We start from the raw sequence: 10,864 nt of genomic DNA on the forward strand, positions 1-10,864 counted from the left end.
TAAAAAAAATTAAGGCAATTAGGAGATAGATAAAGAGCCAAGTACGGACAGCCGGGTGACTTGGCACTCAGCCAAGTCCACACCTGCTATATCAGAGACATTTGTTAAATACCCTTTCTATTGCATCAGTCTTGTTTTTTCCATAAACTAGTTTCCAGGAACTGTTTTGCATGGTCCCTCCTTGGGTCCGCCTTTTTAGAGCATCTGTGTTTCGTGGCTGTGTCTTCATTATCACCTCCAGCTTGGGCCTTGGTCCATACTTTCTTCAGGTGGTAGATGCTGATAGTTGGTATATCAGTAGCAGAGTCTTCTTTACATGTTCACTGGATGTTATCCTGACCAAACAGACAGTTTAAGCATACTTATATCAACTACTACCACTATGCCTAATTTTCTTTACTAATAGCAGAAATAAAAACTTATATCCTTACCACAACGTTATAAATCATATTGAATTATTAAAAACTATGGATATTGATCTAATACCAATATCCAGCTATGACGGACAAAGACTCTCTAACAGTTTAAAGTTAGAAAGTGTATGTTTATTACGAGGCCGGGCAGCGTGTGGGATCGCTCCCAAATACACACGTGCAATTTACAGATCATCACAGGGTCTTTTATGTACAGGAGTATTGAATACCCAAAACACAAATGCATATTCATAACTGGTACATCCCATTCCCCGCTTCATATGGTAATTAGCCAAAAAGCCATTAAGCATGCGTAGTTTGTTCTTTGAAATGGGTCGGTGGTCTTTTTTATGGGGTGGGGTCCCAAAAAAATGATTAGGAGGGGTCTTCCTCTCTTTGTCTTTTTAACCTTTTAGTGTTGTGTGACAACTGAATCCTGTTTTTTCCAGGACTGTTTGATTTATGATTGTATTGTATTCTTGCGGTCTATTGATTAGTCAGAATACACAAACATAGTTTGACAGGCTTCATGATTTATCAGTTCCTTAAATCCAGCTTCTGTTAACAAAAGGGAAGTTTATCTATCTTACCTCAGCAATATCTATTTTAACTAAAGTCCTTAATTCTTCTAAATTAATGCTTCAATATAGCACACATCTTGCAAAAACCCAACTTTATAATATACGTTTATAACAGTGACTAGCTTTGAATATTGACAACCTGTGGAACCAATTAGAGAGCTAGATATGCTTCTGGACTACGCAGGTTAAAAATCAGAGGAATCCCGAGAAAAGTTTTCTTCTGGCCTGGGAAGAGGTAACTCACTCCACCACGTGGCCCCCCGGGCCTGGCGCGGCCTGGCCGGGCCCTGCTGCTGCTGTAGCCCTGGCAGGGCCGAACCCAGCGGTTGCCAGGCAGGGGGAGGGGAAGAGAGAAAGCGTCGTCCCGGCCAGATCGGGCCTCCAGCGGCTGTTAACATCTTGCTGCTAAGCCTTTCTCCGTCCAGAGCCAGCGGCTGCTGGGCAGAGGAAGGGGGGGGGGAGGAATCCCAGCTGCGGGCACACAGCTATTGAGATCCTATCCTCTTCTCCTCCCCAAGGGTAGCTCTGCAGTCATGCAGAGTAGCCCCGCAGCAGCCAGGAACCCCCGAGATCCTGGCCCAGCCCAGCATGGCCTTCGGCCACTGCCCAGAGGAACCATCATGCCCTCTGCAGACCTAAGAGAAATATTAACTCTTTCCTTGACAAATGAAACTTGCAAAACACTAATCCTCTCTGAGTGACAGAGAAGGACAGAGTGAAGACATATTAAAAATGGGCGGAGATAATATTTTTCTCCTTAAAATGCCTTTATTAATCAGCTCTTACAATGGTTGCTCGAGGGGTTTTTGGCAGCCTGGTTCGCCCTTGAGGAGGAGGGTCCTGGTCAGCTCTGCAGCAGGAAGTTCAGCAGAGCTGGAGAACTCCTCCCTCGTCGGGAGTCTCCACGGAGTTCTGATTTCCGTTTGTTTGCCTCGAGGTCTCACCTTTTGTTTGGTATTTTTAGGTTACAGCGAGTTACAAAAAGTGGATTAATTGGCTCTATTGATGCTCTAGGGTATATACAGCTTAGTATTGGTTTTTGTGGGTTTAAATTTTACTTAGGTTTATCTTTATAGGGGGTTTTTGGTGTTAAAAAGGGTCCCAGGATACATTTGGGATTTTTAATCTACATGTACGGGGTCGCCCCGGGGGCGCAGGGACTGCAGGGGCTCCAGCAGCCTCATGGCAATTTCGCAACAGGCCTCTGCGAGATGGCCGCGCTCAGGGAGCAGGTGTCTCGGAGGTTCTGCGGGCCCGATGGTGGCAGGGGGGAAGAGGTGCCTGTGGCGGCACCTCGGCGGCTATCTGCTGCGGTTCGAGGGAAGCGGGTTCTTTTTGGAGCGGGGCGGGGTAGAGGCCGCCCCGTCGGTAGAGACATGCTGGCAGCGGCGGCGGCGGCGGTCCAGCGGCCGCCCGGGAGCGGCGGGGGTTTTTCGCTCGGGGAGCGGAGCGGGTTGGGTTGGGGCTGGGCTGCCCTGTTGGTCTGCGGCGGCGGCGCGGCGGGAGCGCCTGGCCCCACGGCGGGAACGCTGCAGCCCAGGGCTGCCGGGGACGCGGCTTTCTTTACGGGAGCCTGGGGACACTGTCCCATCGGCGCGGCTGGGGGATGAGGCTGTGAGGTGGGGATGGAGCGCGGCAGGCCGGGCGCAGAGGAGGCGTGGGGCCGTGCGGCCGGGCCTCTCTGAAGCGACCGGTGAGCCCGCTCCGGGGTCTGTGCAGGTTTTTCTTAAGGTGGTCCAGGGTCTGGGGGGGTGCAGGCTCTTTCAAGGCAGCGAGCAGTCTACTCCGATGTCTGAGGGGGGGGGCCTGCGGGTGGCTTCCAGCGACCAGGCAGCCCCCCCCTTCACTGCCCCCCCCGGGGGGGGGGACCACAGAGGTGGCTCTTTACTGTTACATTACAATTTAAGATTATTACATTTAAAATACACTTATTCTATGACAATCAAGGGTTTCAACTCTTTAAATTTTTAACATTTCTAATTTTCATTTTTATCAACTCCCCCCTATTATCTTTTGATCAGGTTTTTTTAACCTGCATCACTTTATTTTTGGTAATATATTTTTTGTGACTTTTGATATTGATTATAAATTTTTTCTGCTTTATCAAGTGTTTTTGTACTAGAGGTTAGTTCTAGTACACTTGCAGGCTTTTTGGGGCTGAGTTTTAGAATTTGAAGACTTGCCTGTACACGGTGGAGGTTATAATTCGAATAAAGAGGAAAATTATAATTACACTCAAGATTATAAATTCAGTCTTTTTCCACCAGACTTCTTTCAGGGGTTTAAAATCATTCCACCAATTGATATTGACTTTTTTCCTTTTGGGAACTTTTTTGGTTTTTGTTTTGGAGCAGCATTTTGATGAATTAAACTTTTCACAGAGGTTACTTTCATTTGCTAGCAAATAGTCTACGACTAATTTTATTTGGTCTATTTCTGCTTTTGTTTGGGCTATTTGATGGCTCATATGATCTAGGGCTAAGACTGTTCTATTTACTATTATTTTGAATAATGCCTGCTATTGAATAGTCTGGTTTAACATATACATGAGGGTTTTGTACTTCCAAGACTCATCTTGTGCTCAGGTGGTTGACTTACATGTTTTTTTGATTTTCTCTGGGATCCAAACTTTACCTGTCCAAGTTTGGACCTTGCTCATATCAATCACAGCTTGGTTTTGTTTTGTCATCTCTTGCCCAATTTTTGGGGCTTTCTCTGAGGTGCTTTTGGTGTTGAAAGGAGTCCGAATTTGGGCCACATCTTTGACTACTAGGGACTTTTTGTAGCCAATTCTTTTTATCAAACTAATAAACAAGTTTTTACTGAGGGGTTTGCCTATTTCAGTTATTGTTTGTGGTTTTCCTTTTATGAGGTTTATAACCTTTCTTAAAATACTTATTTCTTTTAGCCAAAACCATTCTCTTATAGAGCACTCTCCAATCGGGCCTTGCTCAAGGGTGGCAGTATTTCTTGTGACTAATTGTTTTCTTTCTTCCTGACAGGTTGAGAGTTGGAGGTCAGCAAAGCAAGTGGGGTTTGCGTTGGTATAAACTCTGATTGAGGACTGTGAGTTCTTCCCATCATTGATGGGGGAATATCCTTTTGAACCAGCTCCTTTTATGGGTCTACTCATCACCCAGACTATTATTAGTCCTCCCAAGAGTCCAGTATGAACCTTTCCCATCTTTAGGTCTCACCTGGCCTTGCCTCTTGGGTTTTAGGAGCTTTCCAGGTTCAGCTTCCAGAGTTTTTCTTTTGCACCATCACACTTGGCGTTAGCTTTTAGGTAGCTTTCTCGGGTTGTGCTCTATGAGAGATTTCTAAATTTTTGTAGTAATTTTCTTAATAATTTATACTAATTTAATACAACAAACAATCCCACAACTTCTGTGATTGATATGCGCTCTCAGTAACAACATCACATTTTCAACAATAACAACAATAAACTTTTAACAATAATATTACAACTATTAATACAAACAGTAAAAAAAACCCTTTTGTATGTAATACTTGGCTTATGTAGTTCTTTTTCACTGAGTTTTTGGGTTTTCCTTGAAGGTTATTTTAAAAGAGTTTGAATATGAAACAACAGTTCACTGGAGATGATATTATGGAAGGTCTGGGCTGGACAGGTTGTTTGGAGGTGGTACTGCTGGTCCTTTCACTCTGGCCTTTAGCAGCACCTGGAAAGGACTTACAGTTTGGGGTTAATGGAGTAATATTTGAATTAAGGGGAGAAGTTTGGGGATTTTTGGGTTCTGGTTTTTCTTTCTTGGTAACTTCCAGGACTATAGGGGGTTAACAAGAATGGAATTTTGAACATTATTTTATAAGGGGAAGCTCTTATGTTAGATTGGGGCCAGGTTTTGATTTACAAAAGAGCAAGAGGCAAACAGCTGAGCTAATTTAGCTGTGTTTCCTCTATTAATTTGGTTTACACAATTTTGAAAGTCATACAGTTTATGACTTTTTAATTTTCATCATCTTCCCCTTTTCATATACTTTCTAATGCATCTTTTTCTCTTTTGATTGCCTCATCAAAAGATAACTTTTGGCAATCCTTTTTTAGGTGCCCTATTCTTTCACAGTAGAAACACTTTCGAGTTTCTCCTTGTCTTTTAGGGGTCACCCAAGGTAATAGATTATTTCTTTGCCCTCTGACTGGCTTCCCATTCTCTCGGTGGGGTGAACTCTGGTTAGATACACTTTCTCTAGCCACAGGTACCATGGTTTTTCCCTTTGTTATGGCTTTTTCTTCTTCCCTTCTTAAATAGACTTTTAAGGCTTCTCTTAACAAGTCATTTATTCCTCTATCTTGCCAGTCTTCCATCTTTTCTAATTTTCTTCTAATATCTGGCCAGGACTTGGTAACAAACTGTGTTTTAAGTAACACCTGGCCTTCAGGGCTTTCTGGGTCAATATTAGAATATACTCGGAAATTTTGCTTGATTCTGCTCAGCCAAGTGGCTGGGGTCTCATCCTTTCCTTGCATACTATCAAATGCAAGTTTTGAGTTATTGCTTCTGGGGACTGACTCTTTAATTCCTTTGATTATCAAATTTCGATAATCATCCATATTCCTCCTGTCTTCTTCCCTATTTGGATTCCAGTTTGGGTCACTCACTGGCAGTTTATGTTCACCTGGGGGCCCTATTCTATTCTCCCTTTCCCAAATCTGTATCCCTGCTGTTTGAATCATCCTTATCTCCTTGGGGCTAAATAAAATTCTGAATATAGAATTTATTTCCATCCACGTGAAAGTATTGGGACCCAGGAACTGATCTACCTGTTCAGCCACCCCCACTGGATCTTCTACTAAGTTTCCTAGTTCCTTTTTGAAGTTCCTGACCTCTGAGGCTGTCAGAGGGGCATTTACAAATCCCACCCCTCCAGCAACTCCGCCCATGGGAACTTCTCTCAAAGGAAAAAGCTTAGCTTTAGATCTGGTGTTATAAGAATGTCCCTCTGGATTATTTTCAGGGGGACGCTCTATGCTTGGGGTGGGCAAATTCGGTTCCTGTGGGGGTGCTGAAATTGTCTCATAGGTTTTTTAATTGTAAGTTTGATGTGATTTGGACTTTAACCCTAGCCAGGTAAAGTTCTTGTCTTGGATTGTTCTTATCAGAAGTTGATAAGAGTTACCAAGGCAACTTAATCCTCTGCCCAGAGTTTCGGTCATCCTATTGTATTTCCCCCATCACAATGTATTCTCCCCCACATGTCCATCATCCCCCAGGCCCCAAAACCTTCAGGAGAGGTGTCTGACAGTGATTGGTGGGTCTCCCAGGACCACATCCCAAATTCACCTGATTTGTTAATGTTGTGTATTGCATTTTGGCCTTACCCACCTGGCTTTGTTTCATTGGTCTTGTAACTTGTGTCCACCCCCGAGATTTTGGGGGAACAAAAACCCCCTGCAAGACAGGCCGGGGGTCACTCCCCAGAGGCACAGGCCTGGAACCAGGGACTGCCCTTGTGTTCCCCGAATAAAACCTTTCTCCCTGAGCCTGGAGTGTCCCCTCTTTCGAACCACGGCCGAGACAGCTAAGGCAAAGGGGCTGCGGAGCCAAAGACCCACGCAAAGGTACTGTTGGGCGTATCAGAGCTAGCAGGGTGGCCCAGCAGAACGCTGAGCTGACCTGAGAGACAGATACGCGAAGCAACAGGTTCCCAATTTGCAGGTGGGGCTGGAACCATGGATGGTAAGGGAGAAAAAACATAGCTACTGTTAGGGGAAACTGGGGGTATTTCTGTTGAATAGAAGGGGTTAGTACTTGATGGAGGGAGACTCACTGGAGGGCTGGTTAGGGAAGGGACAAGGGTATTCGTAGGTAGGGTTTGAGGATTAGAGGGAGGAATAGGGGAATTAGTTTGAGGGATTTGAGGGTGGCTTGGGGCTGAAGGTATGGGAGAAACAGGGGTTACAGTTTGGGGAAGTCGAAAGGGGTTTCCAGGAGGAACCTGGGGCATATCCGGATATGCTGGAGGGGGAGGTAAGTAACTAAGTGGATCCCAAGTAGGGCCATTCTCTTCTTTATATTTATCACTCTTTTCTTTTTTCCCCTGTAATTTACAAATTTTTATGTTCTCTCTGTTTCTGCTCTGTTCTTCCCAACAAGCAGCATACTGCACTTGTTCTGATTTTCTGTCACCTTGGGCTCTCAGATGCTGATTTAACTGAGCACACATCCAAGGGTCTGTTGCTCCATGCCATGGCCATTCTCCAGGTAAACCCAGAGTAGGCCATACCTCTATACAATAATGGATCATCTTGATCTTATCTAAATCTCTAGTACTCTCTTCCCTGTCCCACTGTTCTAACATCTTTTCTAGTGGGCTTCCTGGAGGGATATGTGGTATTCTATCTTTCTGCTTTTCAGCCTCTCCTGGCTTACTTATCCAGGCACCCATTCTACTTGGTAACTTTATTAAAATTTCTTTAAAGCACTTTCACTCACACTCACTTGATTCACACTCACTCGTGAGCTCTGGAAGCAGTTCGTATGACCCGCCCTTAGGGTCCCGACCCCTGCTACAGCCAGCCCCTGGTACCCATCAATGGCCTGAGCACTCCTGGTGCTTCAGCCGCCACCCCAGCCGGTACCCTCTTTCACTCCTGCATGTCCGGCGTATCCCCGTAAGCAGCCGGTCAACCTGGGCCCAGGGTTCCAGTCACTACTTCTGCCAGGATACACACACACAGCATGCGACTCACTCACTCGCCCTATCGTCAAGTCCCTCGCACGTTGGAACTTCCCTAACTTTCACTCACTGCATCCGGTAGCACCGGCTTTAGATACCTCCACCCATTTTTAACAGACACATAGAAAGACAGTATGACGATATCAGAGTGAGTGAAGGAAGAGTTAAATCTTAGATAAAAAGAGAACGAGAAGATGCCTCAGTTTTAAGCTGAAATTCTTTTAGTAAGCCATGGTAATGGACTGTAATATACTAGAATATCCCTCTAAGTCGTAGAAGGCATGGATGGAGAGATGAGAGTATTCAAATTGTAAATTTGAACAAAGGCATTTGTGGTGAGCTAAGTAAATACTGAAGTAGCTGTGATCCTATGAGAAGCTTAAACAGAGCAAGAGATAAGATAAAGATGAAGATCTGCCTCCAGAAAGAGAAAATATCTGTTCCTAAAAATGAATAAAATCTTTGCTTTTTGAACCATTCATCTTTAAAATGGTACCCCATGAGTTCACCTGGCCCATAATGCAGCTGTTGGGAAGGCTACATGATATGGGAGAGACTTCACAAATGCAGATTACCGGGCGGCTGCTTTTGTGAGAATTAAAAGCCACAAGAGAACTGTTTTTTTTCTTGTGGGAAAGTTTCTGTAGCTGACCAAAAGAGACCTCTCTGAGAGAATGAATGAAAGACTATTTGAATGAAAGACTATTTTAGAAGTAATGTCTGACCTAAAGTTACAAGTTTTGTCTCTATATGTTGTCTGTGAGAAGGGAAAGGAAAATTGTGGGGAGGAGGGGAAGTGTTTTGAAAGTTTTATTCTGATTCTTATTAATTTCTTTTTCTCACTTGTAGTTTTTTTAATAAACCTGTCTTTATACCCCTTTAAGTTTTAAGCCTGCTTTGCTTTTCTCCTAATCCTATCTCACAGCAAAAAAAGAGTAAATAATTCTAGTGAGCATTCAAACCACTACACTAATTGGTGTGTTGACTGAGAAACAGAAATTAGTGAACTTGAAACCACTACATAGGCCTTTAGAGTCTTTTCATGTTGGTGGATCTGTTACCAAAGGGACTGTAAAATCATCAGGAATGTTGTTAGGATTCAAATACTGTTGAGAAATGGCCGTGGAAAAAGTAACAAACCAAGTAACGAGGTTTTGTTCCAGGAGAATCTCCACAGACTTCAGCTGAGAGTGCATACCTGCCTGGCTGATAGCAGAGCTCCTCAGGGGAAGTCATGGCACTTGTATGTTGGATAGGAAAAGATGGGCTAACTTGTCTTGACAAAAACTGGTACATAGAGATAGGAATGTAATTTTACTGAGGCTCTTCTGGAGAATGTTTTATGACTGAGTCACTGTCAGACAACTCCTGAGGCCTAGAACTGTAGCATCATGCTACTGAGTGTCCCTGAGAGCGACCAGTGCCTTCGGGGGCTGGAGCACTCTGCTAATAAAGGGCTGACAATAAAGGCAAGGAGACAAGGTCCCATTTTGAAATCCAAGCACTGCTTATTGTTGGCACATGCATCGTGGGTTGTTGGGAAAGATGGGACAGGAAGGACTTATGAATATGACTGCATGGTAAGAAATACTGTAGATGTAAATCCTGAGTGAAATAGGAATGAAAGCCAGTTTCGAGATGTGTGCATGGCAGGCAGGAAGACAGTGATTAGCTGAAGACAGGAAAACAAAAAGACAAGAATGTTGCCTTTCCACCTTGGCAAAGACATCCGGGAACAAGTGCATAAGAAAGAAGTCTATAGAGCTTAGAAAGTAAAATGACATGGTAATGTAGTAGTTCTTATAGGCTGCATGCAAAGTTTGTAGGTTTTGTATCTCAGGCCAGTTGGTCACTGTAACTTAGAATATTCAAGAGAAAAAAGAGATATAATGTATTGTAACAAGAGGATCGCTCTCTTCTCCGCTCTTCTCCCCTCTTCTCCTCTCTTGTCCTGGCTCTCCTACCTTTTGCCCTTACCTCTCTCTTCTGGCCCTCTCACCCTTCTTTCCTTACCTCTTTTGGCCCATCTCCTCTCCTCTCTCTCACCTCGCTTGCTCCTGTTTTCTCCCCATGTTTTTCCCCTGCTCCTGCCCCGTCTTTACCCCATAGCTCTCTTCTATCTCTTTTTTCCCATTCTTTCTTTAGGGCTTTGCTCCAGCCGAGGCTGGTGGCTGGAAGCAGGCCCGCTTTACCCACGACCCTTGTAATAATAAAGCCACGTGTTTCTAGAGCATCTCAGGTCTGCAAAGTTCCTTGTCCCTGCCATCCACGGAAAAAATTGATACAGTGGGTATGGCCTCAAATTGTTTCAGGGACGAGAGCCAAAAATGGGGCCAAGGATCCAGGGTTATATACCAGAGTTTGAGGGTCAGGGTCCAATAGGAATGGGGAAAAATGGTGCAGAGGGGTGGCCAGGAACCAGGGGGACTAATAGGATCACAGGGGTGTGGTACTGCGGCAAAAATCACACAAGGGAAGGAAGAACATTCTGAGAGGTGTGCATATATGGTGAACAAGGCTGAACAGGGTGACAAACTTAACAATCCAATGAAACAACGAAACCCAAGAAATATTAACATGTGGCTGCAAAGGCCCATGGGAGGGAGGTTTTCCTCACCATGACCTAAAAGGGTATCTTTCCCCATTTGCCTCGGTCCTGTTGCCCTGATCTTTTTCAGCCTTCTGATGTTTGTCTTTTTGTACTAGAGTTTTCTCACGGACTAACATAAACAAAATTATTGTTTTCGCATTCCTCTCTGTAATGGACTTCTAGGTTGACCAGTAGGGTCAGAGAGGTGTCAACCTCATTGCCCAATCGCTGGTCAAACTCCAAAAACTATATAAATCGAAATCCCAAATAAACGTCCTTTTTTTTTTTTTTTTTTTTTTTTATCTCTGACCAACTGAGTGCATGAGTGTCCTTCATTTTGTGTCCTCTAGCGACATGGTCCCTCCAGGGTTGAGGCATAGCTACCTTTGGGATAAGCCCCTGGGCCTCCACATGGAGCATCATGCTTGTGATGTGTAGAAAAGTACTTTTTGCAGTTAAAAAAAAACAACAGCAAAACAAAGCTTCAGTCTGGTTTTGACTGGCTTTAGAACATGTGGTGTGGTTCCCAAGGCTACTAAATTACATTCCAAGTCAGATGTAACAGAAATAAACAGGTT

The sequence above is a fragment of the Zosterops lateralis genome (assembly GCF_965231275.1).
Source record: "Zosterops lateralis genome assembly, chromosome: W".
Taxonomy (NCBI): Eukaryota; Metazoa; Chordata; class Aves; order Passeriformes; family Zosteropidae; genus Zosterops; species Zosterops lateralis.